General features: G+C 41.6%; 1 protein-coding gene across 1 annotated transcript in view; it reads left to right on the top strand.

Annotated features, from left to right (window-relative positions):
* Positions 1-18,762, top strand: part of tedc1 (tubulin epsilon and delta complex 1) — a 429,152-nt gene that overhangs the window by 110,390 nt on the left and 300,000 nt on the right. The window lies entirely within an intron of this gene.

Here is an 18,762-nt window from a genome sequence, read left to right as displayed (position 1 = left end):
TGTCTGTCTCTCTCTCTCGCGTGTGTCTGTGTGTGTCTCTCTCTCTCGCTCGCTCGCTCGCTCACGTGTGTGTGGGTGTGTGTGTCTGTGTCTGTGTCTGTCTGTGTGTCTGTCTGTCTGTCTCTCTCTCGCGTGTGTCTGTGTGTGTCTCTCTCTCTCGCTCAAGCGCGCACGTGTGTGTGGGTGTGTGTGTCTGTGTCTGTGTGTGTCTGTCTGTCTCTCTCTCTCTCGCGTGTGTCTGTGTGTGTCTCTCTCTCTCGCTCACGTGCGCACGTGTGTGTGGGTGTGTGTGTCTGTGTCTGTCTGTCTGTCTGTCTCTCTCTCCCTCTCTCTCTCGCTCATGCGCGCACGTGTGTGGGTGTGTGTGTGTGTGTGTGTGTCTGTGTGTGTCTGTCTGTCTCTCTCTCTCGCGTGTGTCTGTGTGTGTGTGTGTCTCTCTCTCTCGCTTGCTGCACAGGGAATGCACAGGGAGAGACTGAACACGTGCGGAAATCATCGGCAAGCACAAACCGAAAGGGAAACTGGCTTGTTCCTATACCGAGTGTGTGGTCGTGAACAGATGCGAAAGTTTGGCGAACTTTTTGGCCGTAAACCGATTTGTACGTGTTCCGAGACGTTTGTGAACCGAGGTTCCACTGTATATGTTTTTAATGTAATTTAATACTATATTACTGAATAGTATGACACAGTCTGGGATTATTTGAAAATACACCTGATCCACTTCTCCAGTGCTCATTTGTCACACTTTCATCCACTGCAGGATTTGCACACGTATCACATTTCACTTAAGTTCTTGAATGTTCTTTACAGACAAAGTCATTGAAAGAAGAACATCACATTATTGTCATACATACACAAGTACCCGCACTGATGTACCAATTGCACCATATGGAACTTGCAACTGTGCATCCACTCATAAAACCAACTGGGGCCACACTGGAGAGATACCATTGCGACACTGTACTTGTACTGAATCAAGCTGAGGATACATGGCGGATGCTGCCAGTAGGTTCAAGTGAAAGGATGTTGGACAAAAATAACTGAGACTGGTGTACAAAATACATCTGCATGAGTAGTTAAGGGTTAAAAAAAATCAATTTTGAAGATTGTTTTTAAACTAATACCGTATAACTGAAAATGTTCTGCAAGTGGTGCATGAAAGTAATCCTCTATCAGTGTAGCTATAGACTAGTGTTACAGTTCTCAGCCAGTGCAGCATGTAAGCAGCTGTCAGGTGGTACACAACAAAGGAGGGGAGTAGGCCCTAAAATGGACCGTTATTTACCCAGTAATAACTTATCTAAACTAGCCTGCTTTAAAAAATAATCAAAGAACTAACAGAAAATAATGAAACAAGATCACAGAATCCAGTAGTTAGGAATTAAAAACACACAGTTGGTGTGGGACCCACTTCTGAAGTATGTTTTTTAATGGGCCTTTTTAAATGTGACTGATCTTAAATCAAATTTTATTTGTCACATAAAAATTACACGTACACTACAATATGTTGTGTAATGCTTAGTTACTGAACTCCAATGACTGTGACTTTAAGAAAACTTTCGAAAGGACAAGAACAATAATACGTGACTTTATAAACATCAAAAATTATTAATAGCATTATAAATATGTGATAAATAACAATAACTTAATGTGAGAGGGTTAAAAATATGGCCTCATGTATTTCTAGACACTTTCTTTGTTCAAGGTGTGGTGGACAGAAGCTCCCACTCAGGCTTTCTGAACTGGACGTTAGGCAGAGGTAGCGTTTACCTGGCCACAGCACAGAGACGAGGCCATTGTTGAAATGGCTGGTGTCACAGATGATTTTCTTTGCCCTGGCCCAACATCACTTGGTGTAAATGTCCTCAAAGTTAGGGAGTGCACACCCAAGTGATGTGTACAGCTGACCTTGTCACTTTCTGTAGAGTCTTGCAGTCCTGTTGCGTGCAGTTCTCAAACCAGGCAGTAGTTCTTATTCTCAGCATACTTTCAGGGGTGGATATATGGATTTATTTATTGAAGAGCAGCCTGAAATCGTTGATGTGGTAAAGTCATTGCTGTCCCTTCTTTACCAAAGTGTTTGCATCAGGTCAGGTCCCCTGAATGTGGTGTTTAAAACTGTCCATCCTTTCTACTTGAGTGCTGTTAGTATTGAGGGAGTGGTAGGTTCCGCTGCTGTTTTCTCGCAAAGTCCACCATCAACTCCTTTGTCTTGCTGATATCCAGGAGAAGATAGTTGTCCTGGCACCGATATGACAGACTTCAGTTCATGCAGATATAGTCTGCTCATTATTGTTAGATATCAAGCCCACCACAGCAGTGTCATCTGCAAACTTGATAATGATGTTCGAGTCATGTGCAGCCATGCAGTCATATTTGTAGAAGGAATACAGCAGAGGACTCAGAACACAGCCCTGTGGAGCTCCTGTATTGAGAGTAATGAAGTGTGGCCTCCCACTCACACCACTTGGGGTCAGCTTGTCAGGATGTTTGAAATTCAGCTGCACAGTGAAATGTGCAGATGCAGGTCCTTGCACCTGATGATGAGCTTAGAAGAGTTTATGGTGTTAAATGCAGAACTGTAGTCTATACATTGTATTCCTAAATAATTCCCTCTCTTGTTGTCCAGGTGAGCCAGTACTGTATGAAGAATCAAGGTGATGTTATCCTCTGTGGATCTACTTCAACAGTGTGAAAACTGTAATGGATTCAGTTCTTTGGGCAGAGAAGAGCTTATGTAATTCTTGAGTAGTCCCTCAAAACACTTCATTACTGTAAGAATTTGTGTGACAGTACTCTAGTCATTAAGGTTGGTTGATCTTGATATATCTAAGGTACAGGGACAATGGTGGATCTTTTAAAGCATGTTAGTATGACAGACTGGGTTATGGAGAGATTAAATATTACTCTGAACACTGGTACTAGGTGATCAGCACAGATCTTAAAAACACGCCCTGGAAGCCCTGGACCTGAACCTCTTTGATTACATTTGAAATTTTAGTTAGTAGAATAATAAAATCCTATATGGCCCAACCTAAGATTTACACCCATCTGTAAATAGCTATGAATTTTTCATGATTCTGAATATGGGTTTATACATCATATCCACAGAGAGTGCTGAAGTAAACAGACACCCAGATGAAAGGCTTCTTGTAATTATGAAGCAGGATTAAAAAAAGAGCCTACATCAAAGAGCTCCCAAAATCCCCAGTGCAGCACATTCGGAACTGAGGCAGCCGTCCAAAATGGTGGTGGTGTCCTCCTCCTCCTCTAGTGCATTGCTGCAGGCCTCGCTGCCTGCGAATCATTTGACGTCTGAGTTAGTCAGCTTCAAAGTCGCTAAACTGAGTTTACAGAGCAACGTTCTTCCCAGGATGTTCTTGGGAAGATCTGCAGAACACTTGCAGTTTGTCTGGAGTCTTCAGCCCCTTCACATAAGCAGGATATCCCTGGAATGTGTGCATTTTGCTTTTTTATTGGGTAAAGTCCAGACTCCTCATGTCTCTGGATATTAGCAGCTCTATTCACAGTTTGGCTCACCTAGCCATACGGCTCCTGACACTGCAGCGTACACTTGCAGAAAACAAGCCACTGTTAAAAAGAAATTAAAAATGAAAGCAGTAGAAGACCATGGCTTTTAAATATTTTAGTTGAGTTCAGTTCAGAAAGAACAGCAGCATTTGACCTGTCTTTTATGAAACACACACCGCAGCCTCTGTAGTCACTTGGGACAGTAGAAAATCGATTTACGTGTTATGAGAATATTTTTTGCAACCTCTTTTATGCTATCATCTGTTTTTGGTTTCAGTTGTATTTCCTGCTTGTCACAAGTATACCCTGTTTCTTTGTCAGTATGCCTAGAAATTGTATTAAATAAAAATAAAAAATGGATGTGTAAAGCAGTAAAAAATACTCATTACAATGCATACCGTAGAGAAATTGAACAATGTAAAAAACAGCCGAAAGCAATGGGCACAAAGTATACATTCTGTAGTTCCAATGTGAATGTGGTAACATCAGTGGACATCTGAGATCCAAAGAATATGAGAAGCACTCAGTATGAACCTGAAGAGGCCCAACATACACTGTATAAGAAATCAGACAAACAAGAGGAGTCCATTCAGTCCATTTGGCAGTTGTTTGTTTAGCTAATAGCTAAGCAGCCCCCAATATCTCATCCACACACTTCTTAAAGGTCATCAAGGTTTCTGCTTCAACTCCATGTCTCTGTAGTTTGTTTCAGATTTCCACAACTCTTTGTGTAAAGAAGTGCTTTCTAGCTTCAGTTCTAAATGTATTTCCTCTTAATTTCGACTGATGTCCTCGACTGCTTGATTCGCCCTTCAGTTGAATGAACTCTGCTAGATCTATTTCATCCATACCTTTGAGGATTTTAAATACCTGGATTAGGTCTTCACACTGTCTCCTCTGCTCAAAACTAAACAGGTTTAATTCTCTTGAGTCTGTCACAGTAGGACACATCCTTCAGTCCCATAATGCACTTGGTTGCTCTCCTCTGCACAGCCTGAAGTTCAGCTTTCTCTTTCTTGTACTGTGGTGACCACAATTACATACACTAGAGCATTAGAGAGTCGGAGCTTAACATCCTATGAATCACCTGAACCCAATGTGATAGGCAAACAGTCTTCTTGCAAGTAATGTGTAAAACAGAATTTTCAGAAAGCAGACATGCACAATAAAACATATCCTTATTAAATATCATTACTGTGCTTAGATTGTTGCAAGTGACATTTTTATGACAAAGATCAGGTTTATAATGAAATATTCTGAACCACAGCAACAAAACTGAAATATGCTGTCTCTGCTGTGATTGCTCGCTGGGTTTTGCCCACACATGCTAAGCAGGTTGTTAGGAAATGGTCAACCTCAGACAGCTCACCGGAAATGTATTTTTCTTGTCCTAGATTAACTCTTTCTGTTCATTTGTGAATATTCTTACAAACATGAGAATTTGTATTTTGAAATATTCTTTGGCTTGATTAAAATATCAGTATTTTTAGTTTTTAATCTTAAGTACGTGACACTACCCTTATAAGGTCTCAGCATTTAGTTGGTAAGTTGCTAGAACAAGCTGCACCACTGAGTAGTGCTAAGGCCTTTCTAGCTATGCAGTGGTCTTGACTTATATTTTATTTGAGCTCATTTTTATTTTGGCACATGACTGCCTTTAGCCCATGTTTGCTTATTTTTATCTATTGCCTTAGCATGTACATTAGGACAAATAATGCAGCAGTCATGTTGAGTCTTTGACTGTGGTTTGTACTAGCAAAAGCTGCCAATGCAAACTTTTTGAAAATTAGCCTTCCCATTAGTCTTTAAAATGATTTTGTTCATTCAGAAAAATGACACTTGATAAGAGATAAATAATGATGCATGTGTGAACTTATACAAGCAGCCTGCTCAATGTGACAAGCACACACACATTTTGGGAGCTGCAGCAGGGCCCTAGAAGGGCACTTTGTGTGTGTCTAGCAGTCGGTCCTTGTGTCCTGACTCGGCAGGGAAACATAACTGATTTCTTGAGTTAAATTAGGACATGCATGCAAAAAACAAAACAAACAAAAATAAAATAAAACTAAGTGACCAAAATCCAGATGAGGGGCAAAGATCAAAGTCGAAAACCAGGCAAGACGTGAAAATAAATCACAAAGAAAACACACTAAAAGTTTAGAAGGATTTAGTAGCAGACTGGATAAAGCTCTGCGCAAACGCTAACCTTTTATCCACCTCTGCTGATGAATTTGAGGTTATGACCCCAGAGACTACACCCCTACAAACGTGGGACATAACCCTAGCAACAGTATGTAAAGTGGCTTCCATAATCTGAAAATTCTGTAAGACCCCAAACTTCAGCCCTGATCATGACACTTTGCTTCAGACTCATCAATGTTTAAAGTCTTTGATTTATTTTTCATTCAGGTAATAATTTTAAATGCCTCTACAATTGCTAAGGAATGCCTCCTGAGAGGCACTGTGTCTCATATAATGAAGGCTCCCCTATAAAACTCAACAATTCAGCTCTCTGTCCGAGATTACGGATTTTTAATTTGAACAATTTTGTTCTTGAGCTCACCGACTGGTTACTGACTCATAGCTTTCCGACTTCTCAATTCAGCAGTATCATGTTGGTCCTGGTAATATTCTTGTAATTTTGGTAATGACTCCTGGCAATTCTTATTTCAACTTCCTTAACATTAGCCTTCTGGATTTTGTTTTTGACAGCAGTACTTCAGTATTTTAGAAAACTATTTTTGTTCCAGTTTCACAGAAATACGTACATCTCCCAGCCCATATCCACTGTGTTGGTAGACAATAGAAAGCAGATGACTGGAATTAAAAAGCATGTGGGACGAGTCTGTGCTGCAGACCAGCTGAACCGCTTTGAGTATTTGTGGCTGGTGTAACACAGGTCACTTCAAAAATATCACCTAGACAGAGGATACGCTGGCAGGATATCCACCTAGCAGCTGACACGTGTGCTCATCGTCTGCATGGCAAAGGTGCAGGAATGTCACTTTCCAGGTAGAAAGTAGATTTAGTCTTACTTGACTCTATATGTAGACCAGACATTTATATTAAATTAAAAAATATAAACTGCTCAAAAAATTAAAGGAGCACTTTTTAATCAGAGTATAACATCAAGTCAGTGAAAACTTCTGGGCTATTGATCTGGTCAGTTAAGTAGCAGAGGGTTTGTTAATCAGTTCCAGCTGCTTTGGTGTTAATGAAATTAACAACAGGTGTACTAGAGGGGCAACAATGAGACGACCCCCAAAACAGGAATGAATGGTTTAACAGGTGGAGGCCACGGACATTTTCCCTCCTCATCTTTTCTGACTGTTTTTTCACTAATTTTGCATTTGGCTACGGTCAGTGTCACTACTGGTAGCATGAGGTGATACTTGGACCCTACAGAGGTGGCACAGGTAGTCCAACTTCTCCAGGATGGCACATCAATACGTGCCATTGCCAGAACGTTTGCTGCGTCTCCCAGCACAGTCTCAAGTGCAAGGAGGAGATTCCAGGAGACAGGCAGTTACTCTAGGAGAGCTGGACAGGGCCGTAGAAAGTCCTTAACCCATCAGTAGGACTGGAGGAACAAGATGAGTACTGCCAGAGCCTACATAATGACCTCCAGCAGGCCACTGGTGTGAATGTCTCTGAACAAACAATCGTAAACAGACTTCATGAAGGTGGCCTGAGGGCCTGACGTCCTCTAGTGGGCCCTGTGCTCACTGCCCGGCACCGTGGAGCTCGATTGGCATTTGCCATAGAATACTAGAATTGGCAGGTCCACCACTGGCGCCCTGTGCTTTTCACAGATGAGAGCAGGTTCACCCTGAGCACATGTGACAGACATGAAAGGGTCTGGAGAAGCTGTGGGAGAACGTTATGCTGCCTGTAACATTGTTCAGGATGACCGGTTTGATGGTGGGTCAGTGATGGTCTGGGGAGCCATATTCATGGAGGGACACACACACCTCTACAGGTTAGACAATGGCACCTTGACTGCCATTAGGTATCCGGATGAAATCCTTGGACCCATTGTCAGACCCTATGCTGGTGCAGTGGGTCCTGGGTTCCTCCTGGTGCACGAAAATATCTGGCCTCATGTGGTGAGAGTATGCAGGCAGTTCCCGGAGGATGAAGGAATTGATACCATTGACTGACGCCACACTCGCCTAACCTGAATCCAATAGAACACCTCTGGGACATTATGTTTTGTTCCTTCCAATGCCGCCAGGTTGCACCTCAGACTGTCCAAGAGCTCAGTGATGCCCTGGTCCAGAGCTGAGAGGAGATCCCCCAGGACACCATCTGTCGTCTCATTAGGTGCATACCCCCCAATCTCACCTCATGACATTGTCAGGCATGCATATATGCACATGGGAGGCATACAAACTACTGAGTACGATTTGGAGTTGCTGCAATGAAATTTTGGCAAAATGGAGTAGCCTGCCGCATCATGTTTTCACTTTGATTTTCGGGGTGTCTTTGAATTCAGCCCTCTGTAGGTTGATCATTTTCATTTCCATCAAACAATGTGGCATCCTTTTGTTCCTAACACATTACCCAGTCCATAGCAGTAGAGATATCCAGCAGGATTTTTTTCCCATTGAGATCTGATGTGTTTTCAAAGAGTTCCTTTAATTTTTTTGACCACTATACATATAAAAAGGGGACATGTAAGAAGCAGTGGAAAAAATGCAATGCCGCTGGGAGTGATGTCTGGAAATAACTCAAAAGTGGGGCCCAGGATGATTTTGGAGACATTCAAATTATTGCCTTAAAGTTGAGATTTCTACCTCTTGGATGTGATGGTCATCTTAGTACAAATGCAAGTGGAAGGAATAGAAACCTTTGTTTTTGTATGTGTCTCTCAGCTTTTTTAGAATGTGTTGAAATATTGGATTATTACTACTTGGTGTACCAGCTGAGACTGGCTTAGCACCAGCTGGATGGATACCAAAGATGTTCATGGCTAGTTGGAATGTTCTGGGACTTGGCGACAGATGCCTATTTTAACTCTTGCCTCTTGATAAAGTCATTCATAGATTGATAATAATAATTAATTATATTTATGTAGTGCTTTTCTCAGCATTCACGTTGCCTAGACAGAGGGGAACCACTTCACCACCAATTAATCATGCAACAACAGCCAATAATACTCTCACTACAGATGAGCTGTTTGGTGGTGATGGGCTGAGAGACGTAGCCAGTTAGAAACAGGGGATGATTAGGGGGCTAGAATGGATGGGGCAGTGAAGAGCAATTTAACCAGGACACTGGGAAAACCCTACCCTTTCTGAAAGATGCTCAGGGATCTTTAATGACCACAAAGAGTCAGGACTTTGGTTTTATGTCACAACACAGTATCCCCATTACTGCACTGGGGCATTGGGATCCACATTCAGACAACAGGATAAGCACCCCTGCTGGCCTCACCACCATCTATACCAACAGCAACCCAAGGTTTTTCTAGATGGTCTCCCGTCCAAGTACTGGCTGGTCCCAAACATACTTAGCTACAGGTGGATGACCTGTTCTGAAGTGCAGGTGCTATGGCTGCTCGTGTAAGGGCCTAAGAAGACGGCTGTCTTGTATTTTTATTCTTTAATATTTCCCTGCTTTTCTTATTAACTCGTTACATCTCTTTTGACAGGTTTTTCATTGCAGTCAGCACAAATGTAACATTTAACATAACTGTAAGAACAGATTAAACATGGAATTAATGACAGCCAAAGAGCAGGAGCAAGTCAAAGCCCCTTCATCTCTGTGGGTACGTCCTGCTGACATTGATCACAGTCTCCTGGAATATAAATGAAGGGGACATTTGTTGTTAAAACATGCCTAGCTAGACAAAATAGTGTGGAGAGAAATATGCAACCTCGACATGTCGGTGGGAAAGAAAAGATTAGAATTGATGTGCCAATGGTATCCTGGTGCTGCAGCTTGTAAAAGGAGTACAGGGCAGGGGGTAGGAATCCACTGGGCAACGTTTACAATGGACTGCCTGAAGCAAGTTCAAGGGCAGTCCTGGCCTGAAGGCCTCTGTGTTAATGGTGTAAAAGTGTACTGGAAAGGCACTGTCGCCTCTAAGATTCTTTCCCTATATTGGCAGACAAGTTAATACTGGAAATGCCTAAATTAATAGCCTTTATTTATATGTACACCCCATTACATCCACTTACCCCTCATATTTCAAATACACAAGACAAATCAAGCAATGTGGCCAAGGCTGGTGACCTTTGCTTCAAATTGTAGCAAGAAAGAATACTTTTACAGGGGCCAAGGGATCACTGCCGCTGGGCACTTCTGCTGAAAGGGCTGCACAAATGAAACAAAGCAACTGAGGCTGGCTAACCTTAGCAGGGTTTAGAGGGAGGCTACTTCATTAGCCCTTGTAACCACAAGGGGGTGCAACTGAGCTCCAAACCACAAAGGAAATAATGGCCAACACGATTCCAGGTTCAATAAAAAGGGTTTCATTCACCTCCAACACACAGAATCACCAGCTGCAATGCACAAATGCGAATTCTCTCCTTCCACCTTCTCCTCCCTTTGTTGTCCAGGTTGTGTGGAAACCAAGGCAGTCCTCCTTTTGGCAGCACCCTCTAGTGGTACCAGGGCCTGTGTTTCTAGACTCCAACTGCAGGTGTCCTAATCGGGTTCACCCCTTAGGAATACTGCCACCTGCTGTGCAGGGGAATGATCTGCTCCCAGTGTGCCTGTTCACTCAGTCCATCCATTATTGCCTCATATTCAGGCAAGAACCCATCCTTTATCCTGGTCAGGATGCCTGTCCTTGCTCAATGGCACCTACACCGCTGAAAAGGCTGCACAATTCTAACAGAATGAGCAAGGCTTGCACCATAAGCAACATATAAGAGACACTTTGAACAAGGCGAGATGTCTACGTTTGAAAGAGCTTAACAAACTACAGATCACTCAAACAAGCACTCTGAGGACAGATGATATCAATAAACAAAGCACGTTTCAGTGAGGAGATGTTCCAACTTGAATTTAAACAGGACTTAGGTGAATTTGCAGAGAAACCAGGATAAAATGCTAGAAGTTAAAAGTAGAAGAAAAGACACAACCTGTGTGTCCAAAACAACAAGCTTTGCCTCACTATAACCAGGAGAGAGATGTCCAGGAGTCCATTCTTCTTAATCTAACTTAGGTGTTCCTTAAAAAGATGTGCTGTAATGAAGAAGGCTTGGTCCGCTTGCATTTTCGTCTCCTAGCCGGCGCTACACTTTCCTCCTTATGTTGTTTTCAGTGCATCTTCAGCCCCTCGCCTTTTCATAACAGCCACGGTGCCCTCATGTTAAAACCCTGTGTTATTCCTCCATTTTTAAAGCAGGCACAATGTCCCATGTCTGTCTAATGTCTGTCCCTTTTCACAGCTGAATATACAAATGCGTCTCCCAAATAGGTGCTTTGTTTAATATTGTTGCTTGATGTCTGTTTTTAGTAATGGATGTTAGCCAAAATATGGATGATCAAGAACTTACCTTTGTGAACCATAAGTCACTTTAAGCTAATTATGAGGAACAGATTTAATAACAAAGTCCCCAAAAGCCCCCATTTCACATTTTCTTGTAGGCATATGCAGAGTTTAAACATAACAATAACATTTTTCCTAATGTTTGCTTTACATTTTCAGATTTCTCCCAGAGTTCTCTATATTAGCATATCTATTTACATCCCAGAGTTCAATGATGTGCTAAAATACATTTTTATTCCCTTCAGTTTATTTAGCTGATGGTTTAAAGGAGGGCGGGCGGGCGGCACGGTGGCGCAGTGGTAGCGTTGCTGCCTCGCAGTTAGGAGACCCGGGTTCGCTTCCCAGGTCTTCCCTACGTGGAGTTTGCATGTTCTCCCCGTGTCTGCGTGGGTTTCCTCCGGGCGCTCCAGTTTCCTCCCACAGTTCAAAGACATGCAGGTTAGGTGGATTGGCGATTCTAAATTGGCCCTGGTGTGTGCCTGGTGTGTGCTTGGTGTGTGGGTGTGTCCTGAGGTGGGTTGGCACCCTGCCCGGGATTGGTTCCTGCCTTGTGCCCTGTGTTGGCTGGGATTGGCTCCAGCAGACCCCCGTGACCCTGTGTTTGGATTCAGCGGGTTGGAAAATGGATGGATGGTTTAAAGGATTAACAAATCTAGTGTGTCCCTTTTCTAAAGTTACATACTTGGCTTTGAAATGTTTCCCTGTCTCACTGGCCCTTGGTTATGTGTCTTCATTCACCTGTATCTGCCCACCTGTAATGGCTGTCCTTAAACGTGTAATGCCATCATTGAGCTAAATTGCTTTCTTGTCACTATTTCTTGTCATATGCCTGCATTTAACTTTCTCCATACCTTTCTACTAAAGACTTGGTTAAATGCACACAATTAAAAAGCAATGACAGCTTCCTTTATAGGCCCTATAATATTGCCACAGTTTTTGGTCACACAGTTAATTCACTTAAAAGCTAAATAAAATAAAATACTAAAGCAAAACACACAAATTAAAAATTGTGAGTCTTATGTAATAAACTATAAATCTCCAATTTCCAGACACCATTACAGCCCCTTACGTCTATGCTGGGTCTTGCTGCTCTTAAGATGGAGCAGTCAATACAGTGGTTTGTTCTTTCAGATGGCTTACAGGGTACTCTAAGAGGCCTCTTTATATGGCTCTTGACCTCAGTAAGGGTCCATTCTCTTTTTCTTTTCTGTATTGTATAAGGTGGGTAAAGGTCAGTGTAAGACGTTTCTCCTTGGGTTGTGGTTTAGGAAGACCTGCAGATCTGTAGGAGCAACGTGTTTATGTGATGCAGTGCAGGTGGCATAGTGGTAATGCTGCTGCTTTGCAGTAAGGAGATTGTGGGTTCACTTGCTGGGTCCTCCTTGCATGGAGAGCACTTTGAGTAGTAAGAAAAGCGTTATATAAATGTAAAGAATTATTATTATTTTATTATGATTAGTGCCACCAGAAAGTTGCTTTATATTTCATACTTTTAACTTTAGCTCATTGGGGTGCACAGCTTTAATCCAGTACTGTAAAATCTCACTTAATGAAATAGATGATCTCCAGGACTTTAGTTTGTTATGAGAAACTTCATTATTAGATGTATCATATTGTAAGAACCTGATGGGCGATGGATGGAGGAACCGATTAACATTTCAGACAACACTTGAGGTAGGTGGCCTTCACAAATGCTGTTGTTTATTTCACGGCTGAAATTTCTTACTCAGTTGCCCTCCAACACCAAAATCATTGCCCCGATCCTTCACAGCATTTTGCCTGCAGGTCCATGTATTCTCATCTGTCTTGTCCACTGCCTTACACCTTACTTCGGGTCAAGAGTCCACACCATCTGCGTCATTTTCCCCAACTCGGTGAAACCTTCCTGGGTTGGATACTTGAGGTGACTCACCGGTGGCCAAGCACCTAGGCCAGTGTCTTTTTTGATAGGAGAAGTGGCTCCAAAATTCTTGCAGGTAACGTCTCTCTGTCCTCTTCTACGCTCTTCACCGGCTCCTTTCATGGCTGGCTGCTCAAGTCATAGATTCTGCTGTGTGCCATTTTATGAAGGAGAGTTCTATTGTGTGGGTTATGTGCGTGCAATGGACACATGCACAATTGTGGATGGATCCCTGCCCTGTCACTGAGTAAATTGGAAAGTCTGGTGACGGTCAAAATTTAGATTTTTACTCTTTTGAGCCATCACTGAACACTTTAGAGTAATATGTTTGTGACTATGGACACCATAGCTCTAACTTAAACCAGATGGAACCAGATGGAAAATGGCAGTCATTGGTTTGAAAAGTGCTAGTCAAGTCTGGATTTTAAACTAAATTGCTCCATTAGATGTTATTCTACAGACATAATGATTTGGTGTTTATCAATCACACTTATACCCCCAACAACAACACATTTGGAAATTATAATATGCAAATTTTAAAGCAAGATATGAATCTTCCAGTACTTTCCAAAAAAAAAAAAAAATTGACCTGCAATGTCTTCCTGTTATAATGACAGCCTTTTGAAAGGAATGGCACATGCTGAATGGACCAAATTCTAAACGGTGCTGCCGATGCTGTGGCCCACTGTGACCCTGTAATGGTATAAGATGGGAAGAATTGAGAAACAGTTGAAACATGATCACCAATTCAGAGATGGACTCTGCATTATGCCCCAGCCCTGTCCAGTGTTTCCAGGGGCCTCATGTATAAACGGTGTGTACACACAAAAATGTTGCGTAAGCCCGTTTCCACGCTCTAATCACGATGTATAAAACCTAAACATGGCGTAAAGCCACGCACATTTTCATGCTAGCTAAAACCCTGGCGTACACAAGTTCTCTGCTCAGTTTTGCAAACTGGCGGCACCCAGCGTCAAAGCAGTGCTACTGTTCCAGTGTGGTTTCCCTTTCTTTTTTAGATCTACATCCCTGACGCAGCTTTATAAATACACTGAAATTAACTGCATATTGTTTATTAGTTTAATGCATCTGATTGTAATTAACCTGTAACAATATAATGGTCCACAGAATGGTCAAACTATTCTAAATACCATAGCTGCTTTAGTGTTGTTACTCTCACTGCACCTTCTTCTTCTTCTGTCAGCTGCTCCTGTTAGGGGTTGCCACAGCGGATCATCTTTTTCCATATTACTCTCACTGCACCACTCAGAGTATTTATATCACTGTATCTGAGTGTGGAATCACAGATCTACAGCAGCTGATCGGAAAGAGAATTATCGGTATACAGCCTCAAGCACACGCTGCCTCAGCCATGCTGTCTATTTGAACTGCTCTCACACGGCAAACACTTCAGGGCCTTTCCTGTACGGACCTCGCAGTTCAGAAACAGTTTCATCCCAAGAACTTTAAACACACTCAATCAGTCCATCAAGTGCTCCTTGTAGAACTGTTTATACTTATAAGTACAATCACCTCACTGTAAACTTATAATATTGCACAACCTGAGCCACTTTATAAATCACGTATTTACATATGATGATGATATCATTTTTAAGATGAAATGCAGCAAAATATGTTTATTATATTATACAGATAAAACTTTAACTTAATTTAAATAATCTACAGTATATTGTTAATAATTAAACATGTGAGGACACGGCGCTCCGTTCACAGATTGTTCCTGCCTCGCATTGTATTCTTGCTGGGGCTGGCACGACACTGGAAGGATAGATGGATAGAATAATTAAACATGTACTAAGAAGATATTTCAATGTTCCTTAAAAGTTTTGAAGAATCAGAGTTCTAAGCTTACAGGTGGCTTAACGTCTATTACAGAGCTGACGGGGTATTTGGAGAAAGAAAAGTAATGACAGAAATTGGGGTTTAGTACATTTGAAAGAGACAATACTGCTGCAATAAAGTATTTCATCAAAGGTCGTGCACAGTGCAGCAAGCCTCTTGCGTGAGACATGAACAATCACTGCGCCACTGTATTCCCATGTTTAATAACATGCTTTAACTCCTATCATCATGAAAATGATGTCACGCATACATCTCAGTATTTTAATTATTCAGAGAGCTGTAATATTACGAATGTAATGGATTCTGTGTCCTGTTGGAGAAAGAGAAAGCCTGTTTAAGAAGCAGGTAGTGCACATAGAAGATCAAATACAAAACAAAGCATTTAAGGTGCTACTTTAGTTACGATGGGATTTGAGAAACTAGTAAATTAAACGATTTTATGATGTTCTACTTTAATGACAAAATAAACTATGTGATTAAAGTGGAAATTTCTAGATTAAAGTTGACATTTTGTGTTTTTTTCCCACTGTGTGCCTATTTTTTTTTCTCTGTACCCTAATAAGCTTTCATATGACACTCAGACAGCGGGCTACGACTCACCTTTTCACGGCAACTTTGATATCTGACAACTTTTTTATTTCGGGCACTGTGCAACTTTGTGAACTTGAGCTTTCGAGTTTCTCCGACACTCTATGTCACTCGATCAACTTCCTTTTGTTGTTTATACCACTGTTTAAACCACTTGGTATTTGTTGAAATACTTCTATTTCTCCCCGTGGTTTTGCCATTGATTTTTCACAGAATGCTGAGCTTAAGTGCTATTTATATTGATTTGCATATTCAAAGAGGTGTAATTCAAGGAGGAATACTGGGGAGTGGTAGCAGGCACATGTGTTACTTTTCACGCTGACTGGGATTTATGGAGTGGAAGAACGTGGAAGTTGGAAAACGCACAGATTTATGCATCTGAATTTTTTTGTGCGTACGCACATTTCCGCTTTTGTCCTTACGCCATGTTTTAGTGTAAATTCTACGCACGGCGTTATGCATGAGGCCCCAGGTCCTTAAAAAATTTAGAGCCCAATGACAACTTAAAAATTGCATATTTGACCCAAAAAATAGCCCAATGCTTGAGGTACTCAAACTGACACACTGGAAATTTGGGGGGTGTCAGTGTGAGAGTGTTAGGTACATACCATCAAAGCCTGGGGGAAGACTAAAACGGTAAAGAACCTATACAAGTGTGAACAACAGGGGAAGGATTGCCAGATGGAAGCAAACATGGTAAAAATGTGGTAGAGGGGGATTGAAAAATAGCCCAAAAACATGCAACCTGCAAATGGCCATTTCCCCACAGATGATCAGCAAAATTAGTCCATTTGGTGAAAATACTACAGACCTAGTAACACTGCACCTCTTCAAAACATGTTCAAAATAGGAGATGGATGACATTGAAATGGCTGATTGTCATCTTTTTGTTGTGTTGGCCTATTTGCGGTGATGTTTGAGACTCTAAACATAAGTGTTGACATAATGATTACTGTGCACACAACAATGGTCTAGTCATTCTCGCCCCCTAATCATCCCCTGTTTCTAATTGGCTATCTCTCCCATCACTTCACAACCTAACAGCTAATGTGTGGTGAGCATACAGGTGCAAACATGGCTGCTCATCAAGGTGGATGCTACACATTAGTGGCTCCCCACTTTCTATGAAAAACGCTTTGAGTAGTGGGAAAAGCACTACATAAATTTAAAGAATTATTATTATTATTTTAAGCATGTTTTTAAAATGTTTGTCTTTTGGCTGCATTGTGGAAAGCAAGAGAATAAGGAATGTTGTTTCGGGGTTGGTTTAGGATTCCTGCCTAAGGTGCTTCTGCGAGAAGAAGTTTGCATGTTTTTCCCCTGTGTTCCTATGGATTTCCTGCTTTACTCTATCGGTATGCTGTCTGGTTTGTTGGCCAGTGTCAATCAGCTGTGTGTCAGAGGGCTTTTAGCCTGCAGTGGACTGTGTACCACTCCTGATTGGTTCCTGCTATTCCTATCCTCTACAGCCCAGCCAATGGTAAATGTGGTTGTAAATTTCTTTATTTTGAGACAGCAGTGTGAACAGCATTTTACTTTGATGTACAGCAGGAGTCTCCAACTCCAGTCCTGGAGGACTAAACTGCAGGTTTTCATTCTAACCCTTTTCTTGATTCGTTTCTGGCTGCTAATTACCTCTTTTGCTTCTGTTTAAGAAACTGGTTTGTCATGAAATTGGTCGGAGTTTGAGGCTCTGACTTTTCTTGTGATCTTTTGGCTCACTCCACATCTCATTTGTGTCTGGATGCTCTTTTAAGGAATAAATGAAGCAATTTATTTCATGAATCCAAAAAAAAAATAAGTCAGTTAAAAAGAAGGGAAAAAATGTAATTAGCAGCAAAAGCTTCTCACTAATTAAGAAAAGGGTTAGAATGAAAAACCTGCAGCCACTATAACATCCAGAACTGGAGGGCAACCCCTAAATTTTGACCAAGCACTTTATGAACATTTAAGTAAACAAAGAAAGTAATTTAATGTCCTTTGCCATCTTATGAACCACCAAGAAGATGAATTTTTGGGGTTACAAAGACCAATGATGGGACAATTTTCAAATGTGCGTTGGTCGTAAAAACATTGGATCTTCTCTGCAGTCATTCTGAGTACAACCTGCTATATGGCTGCATGTTTTTGAGGCGCAAACTACTCTCAGTGAAAGACTGTGCTCAGTCAACTTCTTATTGGTGATGCTTAAGATAATATAAAAAGACGTGATTCTTTGTGGTCACAAAGTCGCATTATCACAGCTATAATAGCCAATTCTAGGAAGATTTTCAAATGTGTGATACTAGTACAAATGCTGGAACATTTCGGCTGTTGTTAAGTGCATTCCTCTCTGCAGGGCTACATGTCAGTGAGGCGCAATCGCAATCTCGGCCTCAGTCACTGGCGTCATTCAGTCAACTCGTCATTTCTGATGCTCAAGACAATACAAAAAGATGGGAATTTTTGTGTTTATGAAGCTGAATTTTCACATCCACAAAGACCACTGCTGGAACGATTTTCAAATATGTGCCAGTAGCACAAACACTGGATCACCTCTACAGTCATTTTGAGTACGCCTCACTACAGGGCTGCATGTTGGTGAGGCACAACGCCAGTCTCAGTGACAGACTGTGTTCAGTGAACTTGTCACATGCGTGTTTCTTATATGTCTTTTTGTATTATCTTAATAGCATAACAGCTCTAAAAGAGATAATGAAAAAGATGGAAAAGCCCAAGATGGATGGAAAGGTCATTCCTTTGAATGTAAAATCTGCCGTGATAAAGCATAAGGAGAGAGCCGCCTTATCTGTATTTAATGACGGGCAATGTCTTCTTGTTTTGATGGGTTTGCTTTGATGACAAATGTTATTATTAAATGAATTCTATTAGTGTCCATGTGTTTTAGCATGGTTCAAGTAAAATGAGGCCAGGAACCTATTTAAATTAATGGTAATTATCTGTTTGTGTTTTGGAAATTCACTTTATGGAGGCGTCTTCAGAAATAAATAAGCTTTGCAAAGTGGGCCAAGACTGTTGGTGTTAACTTTTGACACATGTCACTTCAGAAGAAACCAGGGGTTTCAAGGTGAGGACCATGTTTGAGTAGTAGTACTTGGTGACCGAGACACTTGAGCGTGGTGAAGTGATATGTTTTGCTCAGAGGTGCAAGGTAACATTTCGCTGTATGTGTGACTAATTTGAGCTTGATCTTGAATAATACAACACACGTGGCCTCATCTGGATTACTGGGTGCAGTTTTTGTCTCTCCAGTCTACAAAAAGGTCATAGCAGTGCTAGAAAAGGTCCAGAGAAGGGCGACTAGGCTGATTTCAGGACAACAGGGGATGAGTTATGAGGAAAAATTAAAAGAGCCGAGCCTATACAGTTTAAGGGAAAG

The sequence above is a fragment of the Erpetoichthys calabaricus genome, chromosome 16, assembly GCF_900747795.2.
Source record: "Erpetoichthys calabaricus chromosome 16, fErpCal1.3, whole genome shotgun sequence".
In the NCBI taxonomy this organism is placed as follows: domain Eukaryota; kingdom Metazoa; phylum Chordata; class Cladistia; order Polypteriformes; family Polypteridae; genus Erpetoichthys; species Erpetoichthys calabaricus.
Note: the sequence above shows the minus strand (reverse complement) of the source record. Positions and strands in the feature narration are given on the sequence as shown.